Source organism: Nomascus leucogenys, chromosome 10 (genome assembly GCF_006542625.1).
Source record: "Nomascus leucogenys isolate Asia chromosome 10, Asia_NLE_v1, whole genome shotgun sequence".
Taxonomy (NCBI): Eukaryota; Metazoa; Chordata; class Mammalia; order Primates; family Hylobatidae; genus Nomascus; species Nomascus leucogenys.
The window spans coordinates 95,871,713-95,884,180 of NC_044390.1; positions in this window are offsets into that span (position 1 = coordinate 95,871,713).

A 12,468-nucleotide genomic window follows, 5' to 3' on the forward strand; every position below is an offset into this window, starting at 1 on the left:
TCAGAGGAAGGTAAGACTCCCGCAGGAGGACACAGAGAGAGGACACTTAGCTGGTTTCAGGATGCAGAAGGGGCCATGAGCCCAGGAACGCTGGCAGCCTCTCAAAGCTGGAAAAGACAAGAAAAGGGCTCCTGCCCAGAGCGTCGTGAAGAAACGCAGCCCCACAGACACCTTGAGGATGAGCAGCCCCTTGAGATGCATTCTGACTCCTGACCTGCAGAACTGTGAAATGATAAATGTGTGCCATCTTCAGCCACTTCAGTTGGTGGTATCTGTTACAGCAGCAATGGGAAACTCAGACATCCCCTAAATGTAAAAAGGCTACTCGAGAGATAATGCATAAAAACTAGAAAGCACAGGCCGGGCGTGGTGGCTCACGCCTGTAATCCCAGCACTTTGGGAGGCCGAGGCGGGCAGATCGTGAGCTCAGGAGTTCGAGACCAGCTGGGCCGATATGGTGAAACTCTGTCTCTACTAAAATTACAAAAATTAGCTGGGCATGGTGGCGGGCGCCTGTAGTCCCAGCTACTCGGCAGGCTGAGGCAGAAGAATCGCTTGAACCCGGAAGGTGGAGGTTGCAGTAAGCCGAGATCGTGCCACTGCACTCCAGCCTGGGGGAGAGAGCGAGACTCTGTCTCAACAAAAAACAAAACAAAACAAAAACAAAAACTAGAAAGTGCAAGCCGCTCAGGGCCTGTGAGGTGGGCAGGACAGCGGCATCATTCTGGAAGGTGCCCTTGCCTTGCTCTGGAGGGAAACAGAGGCACAGACCCAGGTGAGGGGGACCCATTTCCTCCAGGCTGAGTCAGGGCTCTCTGCTCCTCTCCATTGCTGGATCTTCCACTTCATAGGCACATCTGGGACCTCAACATGATTAAAATCAGTCTCTCTCCACCACAGCCCTCTCCCCTGAACCCCTCCGCCCTCCCATGTTTCTCTCCAGCCTTTCCTCCGTGCCAGCTGGGAACTCGCTTGGAAAAAATAGAACTCTCTGTAGATGGAAGAGGATGGAAGTGAAAAAAAAAAGTTCTTTATTTGGAGCCATGCAGTGAAAGCAATTATTTGATATTTCTAGAGTATATTTTGCCTTTGCTTTATGAAATAGAGAAAATGGTTTTTAAAAATGCAAAATATGGTTACTATATGGCGACGAGACACATGTTTTTAATAAAATCGAGGCGACGACAGGTGACTGTTTTCAGGTATGTGAATAATTGCTGCAAATACATCATAAAGACGGTACCTGGCAGGTGAGCTGTAATTACAGATCCTAGAATGTCATGTGATGATTTTTAACGGAGAATACACATTCCCCAGGTCCCAGGTTACTGACGCATAAGTCTACTGTTTGGCTTTTGACCATATTTTCAGTAATTAGGTAGGAGGATGCAGGGCTGCCTGGGATGAAATGATGGAAAGTTCTGGAGTCCAGTGGGTGTATGTTTCCATCAAGCCCCACAACTCTCTGGTTATTTTAAGAGTGCTAGAGTTTGGGTTGTAAGTAACATGAACTAGAATTATGTGAATACAAAAAAAAAGTTAAGTGGATCAATTATCAGCAAAATTTTTAAAAATATAATCCCTTAAGTCAAAAATTTATCAGGAGTCACATAAATTTAAAGCTGTCAGATAAAGTCCATTGAGACCTGCCTGCTGTCTACTGACACATTTTGGTACCGTATTTTACCAGGTGGACAAAATTAGCCCCCAACAGTTGTCAGGAATGTCTTGAATTAAATGTTGAAGTATACCCAGGTATTGGAAATCCATGTTTCCTCAAAGAGTAATTATGTTCAATTCTAACACAAATTCTTAAATGCAGAAATTCTAGTGGCTATTAAACATTTGACAAGATTTTCAATTGCACTAAGAATGGGAGGGAAAAATTATAACAAATAATTTGGGGCTTCTAGGGTTACCAAAGATTAAAACATGGCCAGGTGTGGTGGCTCATGCCTGTAATCCCAGCACATTAGGAGGCTGAAGCAGGAAGATGTCTTGAGGCCAGGAGTTCAAGACCAGCCTGGGCAACACAGTGAGACACCATCTCTACTTATATAAATATAAAAAATTAAAATGTAAAATATGACAATATTCCAGGCATATGCTGGACACTGTGGTCATGTGAATGGATGTGACCAGTTTGGAGGGCAATTTAGGAATAGCCCCAAATGTCAAAGGAAAACTTCAACTCACAATTCTACTCTAACAATATGAAATGGTATTTGAACACATGTAGTCTTCCCAACCAGGGGTGTTCATGTGAATCATGCAACACAGAAAGTGGCTTGAGAGACTATTTTATCAATTCTCTCGAGGGTGGTTACATAACTAACACCTTTCTAGACCCCTGGGAGAAAAGTTCATTCCTGACATACAATGGATGGCTCAGGGCAAGAGAGTGTAATTCTCTTGGGAACACTGGTTGAGAAAACTGTAGATGCCTAGGAACTCATTGTCACCTTGTTTGTGATGCTGAAAAATGGGAAATGACTGACATAAATGCTTAGCCAAAAGGATAAAGATAGGATGCTACATTCATATAATGGATTAGGAAGCAGCCAGTGAATATGTGAGTATATATGGATATATACTGATCCATTAATATTTCCATGATAAGTCGATACATTTAAAAGAAAGTTATACCCACCAATATGACTTTATTTGAAAAGACATATCAGTGGGGTGGCTCTCACCTGTAATCCCAGCACTTTTGGAGGCCAAGGCAGGAGGATCACTTGAGCCCAGGAGTTTGAGACCAGCCTGGGTGGGCAAGATGGTAAGACCCCATCTCTATAATTAATTAATTAATTAAAAGATCCTAGCAAGTGTTGGTGAGAATGTGGAGAAATGGGGATGCTCACACACAGCTTAATGGAGATGTAGCATAGTGTTTGTTGCTGTTGTGGAAAACAGCCCAGCAGCTCCTCAAAAGGTTTCCATATGGCCCAGCGGTTTCACTCCTAGGTATAAACCCAACAGAAATGAAAACATACATCCACATAAAAGCCTGTACACGAATGTTCACAGCAGCATTACTGACAACAGCCAAAGAGTGAAAACAACACAAGTGCCCTTCAACTGATGAATGGATCAGCAAAAAGTGGGGTATCCATACAATGGAACATGACTCAGCCATAAAAACGAATGAAGCACCGGCACACGCCACAATGTGGATGAGCCTTGAAGATATGAGATATGGGATGCCAGACACAAAAGGCTGCATAGTTTACAATTCCATTCATGTAAAATATAAAGGATACCCAAATCCAGGAGATTAGTGCTTGCCAGGGGCTGGGAGAGGGGAAATGGGAAAGGGCTAATGGGCAAGGGGTTTCCTTCTAGGGTGATGAAATGTTCGTTGATTGTGATGACTGTATAGCTTTGTGAATATGCTTTAAACCATTGAATTGTACACTTTAAATGGGTGAGATGTATGGCATGTAAATTATATCTCAATAAAGCTGTTCCAAAAAAAAAAAGAAAGAAAGAAAGTTATGGGTGAAATAGGATTTGATTTTTTTTTTTTTTGAGACAGGGACTCACCGTGTCACCCAGGCTGGAGTACAGTGGCACAATCACAGCTCACTGTAGCCTCAAACTCCCAGGATCAAGCAATTCTCCCACCTCAGCCTCCCAAGTAGCTGGGACCGCAAGTGCATGCCACCACACCAGCTAATTTATTTATCTTTTGTGAAGATGGGGTCTTGCTGTGTTGCCCAGGCTGGTCTCGAATGCCTCAGCCTCCCAGAGCACTGAGACTGCAGGGATTATAGACTGTGCCACATCCTGGATTTGCTTTTTGAAAAATCCAAGGGTGGAGGTTTAGTAAGAAGGGTTTAGGGTTGGCTGTATGATAAAAACTGCTGAAACTGTGTTCCTAAGTGAGGAACACAGGAGAGCTCATGATACACTTCTCTCTACCTTTGTATCTAACAGTTTCCAAAACAGAAAAAATTTTAAAGTGAGATATGGCAGATAAAACTAGCTTGGCAGAACACTGACAAGTGTTAAAGCTCAGTGGGTGAACATCATCATACTCTTCTCTCTACTTTTGTGTAGGTGTAAAAAATTTAGTTATACAAAGATTTTTTTCAAGTAAGATGAATAACAATATAAAGATTATAATCCCATTTGAGTTAAAACAATAATGCATTTTATACACACACTGACGTGTACATGTGCTGTAGAAGTGTGCCAGGAAGATGACAAGCAGCTCTCAGTGGCTATCTCTTGGTTGGCTGTGGTGAGGAATGGCTTTGCTTCTACTTTATATATACATATATTTTTTTAATGGTGTTTTTACAGCAAGCAGGTATTGTGTGCAAAGAAAAAATGGAAATAGGTATTTTTTTTAATTCCACCAATTCCTCCTTGTCTCAGTGTCCTCAGCTAGGCCACGAGTCCTACCCACCAGGCAAAGCTATTGGGAGGTTTAAGGCATTCACACCTCTGGGCCAGCCCCGGAGACACTTAGCTAAGAGACCGCACTGCAGTTCCAATTCCCTTCTCCTTCCTTCACAGAGTCCTCAATGGCTGGCTATGATTTCAACGCTGGTGAATTACCGGCTATTGGCGCACATATATTGCCACCATCTTTCTTCATTGTGATGTATTCTTTTAGCCCTAGGCCTGAAAATGCTTCTTATAGATGTGCACCGCATGCATCCATTACAAAATGGTTTGGCAAGTCACAGCATGGGGGATTTGTCAGCGCTGGAGCACTGAATGGTTCTCCAGAGGTCTGCAAATTATTACTCTCCCCAACGTGTTTGTCCTTCTCCAAGTGAACACCCCTGAGCAAACTTTTGGAGGTTTGCTGGACATGCTAGAAACAACTGGGAACGTGCCACGGGCTGTCACGAAGCCCAGGGCCTCAGCGTTAGTACAGATAGGACTACCCTTTGCAACCAGGGTCTCTTTCTCTTCCCCAGTTAGACAAAATGTTGCCAATAAAGACGTTTCTAGTCACATGGAGAACAGACACCACCACAGCATAAAAGGATTACAGGCTGCACCCTCCACTGCCAAACAGAGTTTTGAAAATGAAGGACATTTTTATGAAATGAAAGACTTTGTCAAGGCTTATGGCAAGACAGGCTTAAATAACCCTGTAATTCATTCCCACCCAGGACCCTGGAATTAAAGTAAATGCACGAGCGGTCAGTAGGGAGTGAGGCCTTCCCTGTCCCTGTTAACACACTGAGAGGGAATGGAGCTGGGGAAACCTTTCCCACCTAAAGCAAAACCAGTTTCTTTATCAAGTAAGAAAATTTCCTTTGTCTTCCATTGTCAATTTTGTTGATTTTGCCAGAAGCAAAAAGAAGAATTTTTTTGTTGTTATTATGCAACAGCAAAAAGAACATTGCTTTGCAAAAGCCTGGAATCAAAATATATGAAGCTGGGGAAAGAAGCAGTTGTCCCCGTAGCTTCATGAAAATACAGAGAGCTGGTGGAGCTGGATTTGAGTCCCTGGCCTGCCCCTCATGACAATGAGACATGCCCTGACCCAGACAAGCTTTTAACTCGGTGCCTGTTCAGGTTCTTTGGTCATTCCACATTGTTTTTAATAGGAGGAGGGAAACAAACTGATTTTCCTATTCATTCATTCATTCATCCATCCATTCATTCATTCACTCATTCATTCCAGAAGCATTCTATGTGCAAAGTTCAGTTCTAAGCAAGGTAGAAACCGCAATTAGTAAAACAAGCAAACTCCTGAGGTCATGGATCTTCAATTTTACTACAGAAAGAGAATAAGGAAGCAAATAAATAACTGATACTATCCATAAAAAGTTATGAGGCTATGCTGCAATGTGGAAGAAATTTGAAAGCACTACACTAAGTGAAAGAAGCTAGTCACCAAAAAAAAAAAAAAAACCCACATATCGAACGACACCATTTACATGAACCGCCAAAGACATGCAAATCCATAGAGACAGAAAGTAGATTCACGGTTTTCAGGGACAGGAAAGGGAGAAACAGGGAGTGGCTGTTCATAGGCACTGAGCTTCTTTCTTGGGTGATGAAAATGGTTCTAAAATTGATTAATTGGTTAAATAGATGAGCTGTGATGTCTGTGAGTTATATCTGGATGAAGCTGTTGAGCAAGAGTTAGGATGGTAGCTGTGTAAGTTATCGCTGGGTCACCTACTGTCCCAAGGTGTAGTGACTCGGCAACACATGCTCATTATTGATCCTGAGAATATGGGTCAGCTGGGTGGCTCGGTGGGTCTTGGCTGGTTGCTCACAGTCCAGTCATCTGGAGAGATGGCTGAGTAACCCAGGATGGGCTCACTCACATGCCTGCTGGTTGGCTTGCTCTCTGCTGGGGCAAGCGGGGTTACTAGGTCCAGGTGTCATTGTCCCCAGGCCAGTCTGGGCTTGTGCATATGACACCCCCCGGAGTCTGAGAAATGCCAGTGGTGTGTAAGGTTTCTGGAGGCCTCAGAACAGACACAGCATCACTTCTGCCCCATCCTCTAGCACAAAGCAAGTCACAAGGCCAGCTCTGAGACAAGAGGTGTAGACTATTTTTCAACACCTTTATTAAGGTGTTGTATTAGTCCTTTCTCACACTGCTCTAAGGACATACCTGAGACTGGGTAATTTATAAAGGAAAGAGATTTACTTGACTCACAGTTCTGCAGAGCTGGGGAGACCTCAGGAAGTTTACAACCATGACAGAAGTGGAAGAAAGCATGTCCTTCACACGGTGGCAACAAAGAGAAGTGCAGAGTGACGTGGGGGGAGCATCCCTCATAAAACCATCAGATCTCCGGAGAACTCACTCACTATCACCAGAACAGGACGGGGGAAACTGCCCCCATGATTAAATTATCTCCACCTGGTCCCTCCCACAACACGTGGGGATTATGGGAACTACAATTCAAGATGAGATTTGGGTGGTGACATAGTCAAACTATATCAGGTGTAATTCACATACCACCTATTTCCCTCATTTAAGGAATAGAATTCAACAGATTTTAGTAAATTCAGTGTTATGCATACAACACTGCAGTCAACTTGGAAACTTTCTCATTATCCCCAAAGAAACCCTTCACCTCTAGTCATTACCCCCAAACTCCCCAATGCCCCCGGCTCTCCCCAACAGTCCTTGGCAACCACAAATCTCCTTTCTGTCTCTACGTATTTGCATATTTTGGACATTTCACATAAATGGAATCATAGAATAGGAGGCCCTTTGTGTCTGGCTTTCTTCACTCTTAGCATGATGTTCTCAAGGTGCATCCACACTGTGGCATGTATCAATGCTTCCTTCTTTCTAGGGCTATGTGTAATATCCCATTGTAGGGATGCCTCGCATTTAAGAGGTGCATAGTTTTGAAATAGGCTCCACGTGTTTATGAAGGAGCTGCAAAGTCATATTGCAAGGAGTGTAGATACAGAAAGGGGGAGAGTTGAGGCCATTTTGGCAAACAGTCTACCCAGCAGCATCAGTTCATTTACTGCTTTTTCCTTGCATTGATTTTGTTACAGGTGACAATGTTCCCAGTCCCAGGCAATGAATCATGATTGGACAAAGCCAAGCAAGGCCGTCTCATTCCTTTTGCCAATGACTCATCCACAGGAAACATGTGAAACAGTTCTGGCCAATGACGAGTAAGGAGAGTCTGCCAGAGTCTCTGAGAAAGCGTTTCTTCCCTCGCAGAGAAAGAGCTGCACCTTTTGTCTCCTTTTCGAAGGGTTTTTGAGGGTCATTCTGACCATGCATGATTTTTGCTTTATGCACCATCTATACAGCTATCACTGTGTGTACTGAGTTGAAAAGTGAGTGCCTCAAAAGACCCAGAACCTCAGAATGTGACCTTATTTGGAAACAAGATCTTCACAGTTATAATCATGTTAGGATAATGTCCTCCTAGATTAGGGTGCTTCCTAATCCAATGACTGATGCTCTTCTAAGAAGACAGAAAAACAGGCTGGGTGCGGGGGCTCATACCTGTGATCCCAGCACTGTGGGGGGCTAAGGCAGGAGGATGGCTTGAGCCCAGGAGTTCGAGACCGTCCTGGGCAACATAGTGAAACATCATCTCTACAAAAATGTTTAAAATTATTAGAGTGTAATGGTGCGTGCTTGTGGTCCTAGCTACTCAGGAGGCTGAGATGGGAGGATTGTTTAACCCTAGGAGGTCAAGGCTACAGTGAGCCATGTTCACGCCACTGCACTCCAACAGCCTGGGCAACAGAGCAAGACCCTGTTTCAACAGAAAAAAAAGATTCTAAAAAAAGAAAAAGAAGAGAGAAACAGACACAGAAATACCTGGGAGAATGGGAGAACATCACGTGAAGACAGAGCAGGGATTGGAGTGATGTGTCTACAAGCCAAGGGAAACTGGCTTGCCAACACCTGGATTTCTAACTTGCGGCCTCCAGAACGGTGGGGAAATACACTTCTGATGTTTTATGGCACACAGGGTGCTTTGTTACAGCAGCCCTAGAAAACTAATCCACCATGTTATTCCATTATTTAAGAAATAGGCCAGGTGCAGTGGCTCATGCCTGTAATCCCAGCACTTTGGGGGACCGAGGTGGATGGATCACTGGAGGTCAGCAGTTTGAGACAATCCTGGCCAACATGGTGAAACTCCATCTCTACTAAAAATACAAAAATTAGCTGGGTGTGGTGATGGGCACCTGTAGTGCCAACTACTCAGGAAGCTGAGGCAGGAGAATAGCTTGAACCTGGGAGGCAGAGGTTGCAGTAAGCCAAGATTGTGCCACCGCATTCCAGCCTGGACAATAGAGCAAGACTCCATCTCGAAAAAAAAAGGAGAAAAAAAAGAAAGAAAGAAAGAAAGAAGAAAGAAGGAAGAAAGGAAAAGAAAAGAAAGGAAGTCAGATTCTTTAACAACAAAGCCCAAGACTGGGCTACAGGGAAGGAGACGGCTTCTTAATGAGCCAGCCTGGGGACCAGCGTGCAGAGAGACAAAGCCTCCAGAGAGGGGAGAGGAGGGGGAAGCCAGAGGGAAGGACCACAGACAGGGCTTTGGAGAAAGTCTAGGATTAAACCCTGCTGACCACAGGCTCAATACCCATCCTGTCCCCAGAGGCCACAGCCCCCTCTCAGCTTGACTCCCCGACATGGGTTATCATATTTCTCCACCTGCAAATGAGTGACCTTCATCATGATGGCTTAAAAAATAAAAGCAGCCAGCTCGCGCCACTCTCCTCACAGAGCTGAGCCTTTTTATCGTAGGAAAGAAAATATATGATTTCTCATTTTACAGGATTATGGGCCATTGATGCCCACTTTCCATATGTTAGGAGCATATAAAAATTTTTGAGGGATGAAAGTGAATAACTTGAGGTCTGCACACAATAAAGTAATTTTCTTTTTTATTATAAAGCAGTTTGGTTTGAGATGACAAAAAGATGCTGTTAATATTTGGGTGGGCTGCATTTTTATTCCTTTGGTCAAGGACAATGAAAGACTTATTGGGACTTGGGAAGGTCGTTCAACTGCCTTCCCCTGAGGCTTTGTAGCAACTCAAGTAAGAAGCTGGATGAGATGTTCCAGGGCATGATCAGACCCTGAGGTTTGTCCTCAAGCTTCCTGCTTAGTTGGTTTGTGCACACGAATGTGCACACGCACACAGACACATACACATGCATGCACACACTCACATGAACACATGTGCATCACAGGCATACACACATGGACACACATGCACAGTAAGAGACACACATAGATACGTACGGATGTACACACTCTTATACACATGAACACACAGAGACACACATAGGCAGAGCCATACAATGCACTTAGGAACACACATCCACACACGCAGACACACACACAGCTTCCTCTCCCCACCACACCTCCCCAGGTCTCACAAAATAGATGTGATCATTCTGCTGGGATGTGGCATTCCACCTTGGGTCTATTACCATGGACTATAGCTAAAATTTGGACTCCCTGGGACCCAGTGCTGTTTTTCTATTGATCGTGTGGACTTCTCAATGAAAGGCTCAAATCAGATGAAATCCCTAGATCCTAAAAAATAACAAGAATACTGTTCCCACCTTGCCTTCCTTCCTGGAGCCCTGTCCCCTAGGAAACTGTGGCAGATCAAGGACCCTGGCCATGTGGGTGGGATCTGTGGAGGACAAAGCATTAGGGAAAGGCAGCTATTGCCCAAGCCCATGGGTACTGGGGAGGCTGCCCCCCAATCCCCCTACAGAGAAGGCACCTGTTCCACCTCCCAGCAGGGCAGTCAGGCTGGAGACAGATTCCTCCAGCCTCGCAGGGCAATTAATGAGCGCTCGTGACTGCTTTCCCTCATCCAACAGGATCTCTTCTGCCATGGTAGGGCCCTTAACATACTTGGCCCTTTTCTTTTTTTTCAGGTAAAATTAAATAAAATAATATTAACCATTTTAAAGTGAACAATTCAGTGGCACTTGGGACATTCACAATAGTGTGCAATCACCACCTCTATCTGGTTTCAAAACATTTCTCATGAAGCAGTCTCTCCCCATTCCCTCACCCCTGGCGACCACCAATCTAATTCCCATCTCTATGGATTTAATGCTTCTGGATGGTTCAAGCAAATGAAGTCATATAGTATGTATCCTTTTCTGACTGGCTTCTTTCCCTCAGCTTAAAGTTTTCAAGGCTCATCCATGTTGTGGCTCATGTCAATCATTCATTCTTTTTCATGGCTGAGTAATATTCCACTGTATGGACATGTCACATTTTGTTTATTCATTCAACCATTGATGGACATTTGGGCTGTTTTCACCTTTTTGACTATCATGAATAGAGCTGCTATGAATATTCATGTACAAGTTTTTATGTGAACATTTGTTTTCCATATTTTGGTGGGGAGTGAATCTAGGAGTAAAATTGCTAGGTCAAAAGGTAGTTTTGTCCAGTTTTCTGAGGGCCTGCTAAACTGTTTTGGTCTTTTTTAATTTAAAACTTTTTATTTTTTATTTTATTTATTTATTTATTTATTTGAGATGGAGCCTCACTCTGTCATCCAGGCTGAAGTGCAGTGATGTGATCTCGGCTCACTGCTACCTCCACCTCCTGGGTTTAAATGATTCTCATGCCTCAGCCCTCCAAATAGCTGGGATTACAGTGGCAGCCACCATGCCTGGCAAATTTTTATATTTTTAGTAGAGACAGGGTTTCACCATGTTGTCCAGGCTGGTCTCGAACTCCTGGCCTCAAGTGATCCACCTGCCTTGGCCTCCCAAAGTGCTGGTGTGAGCCACTGCACCCAGCTAATTTAAATTTTTTTATAGTTAAATATAACACAAATACAGAATGCCAAAAAAATTGATAAATTGTTAATTTATTATTAAATTAACAATTATATAAATTATAATTTATTAATAATTAACAATGTATATAAATTATAAATAATAGATTATTATAACATGAATACCCTGGCAACTACTGCCATACCACTCACACAGAAACACTCTTTGTGCACCCACACCATTATTCTACCTGCCCCTAAGAGTAGCCATCATCCTATTTTTATACGTCTTTTAAAAAATAAATTAACACTGTAACTTTGTAATCTTCTCATCGTTGGACATAAAGTTGATTTTATTCAATAGCTGCCTAACATTACATTGTGTGGATGAGCCATCACCTCTTTGACCAGTTTCTGTAGTTAAACATTGGGGTTGTGTCTGGTGTTTTGCTGTGACCTTCAGGTAACTCTCCAGCCCTCTAAGAGCTTTATTCTTCTGTGAAATGAGGGATGGGGGATGTGAGGGTGAGCATCTGGCCAACTGTAAAGCAGCCTGAAAATATAGGTTCCAGGCCCCTGCTAAACCCAATCCATCCCTAGGCACTCAGGGAACACACGTGCTGGAGGCCACAGCAGTCACTCCACCCCCTTTGTTCTTATAGTGTGACAAACACCGCTTTCACTCATTGGTGGTCTACGCCCCTCCCATTGAATCCTGGTGTGACTCAGTGACTGCTCCAGACAGCAGAGTATGGCAAAAGTGAAGTCATGTGACTTCCTAGTGCAGGTCCTGGAAATGATACAGCTCCAAGCTGGCTCCCTCTTTGGATAATGCTTGCTCTGGAGGATGACAGCTGCTTCGCCATGGTTTAAGGACATGCAAACTTGTCCACATGGAGAGACCCACACAGAGGGAAACCCGCACAGAGAGAGACCCACATAAAGAGAACCCATGGGGAGACCCCAGGAGCGCCCCTGAGGCTCACAGCCAGCAGCCAGCTTGAACATTTAGATGCATAAGTGAGAGAGCCTTCAGAGGATGGCAGCCGCCCAGCTTCGGATCTTCCAGGTGAGGCTCCAGCCATCCATGGAGCAGAGACAAGCAGTCCCCACTGTGTCCTCTCCAAATTCCTGAGTGAAGAAATCTGTGAGCATAACCAATGGTTGTTTGATGCCACTTTGTATGGTAATCCATTATGCAACCACAGTAACTAGAATAGTCAGATTTTTTTTTTAA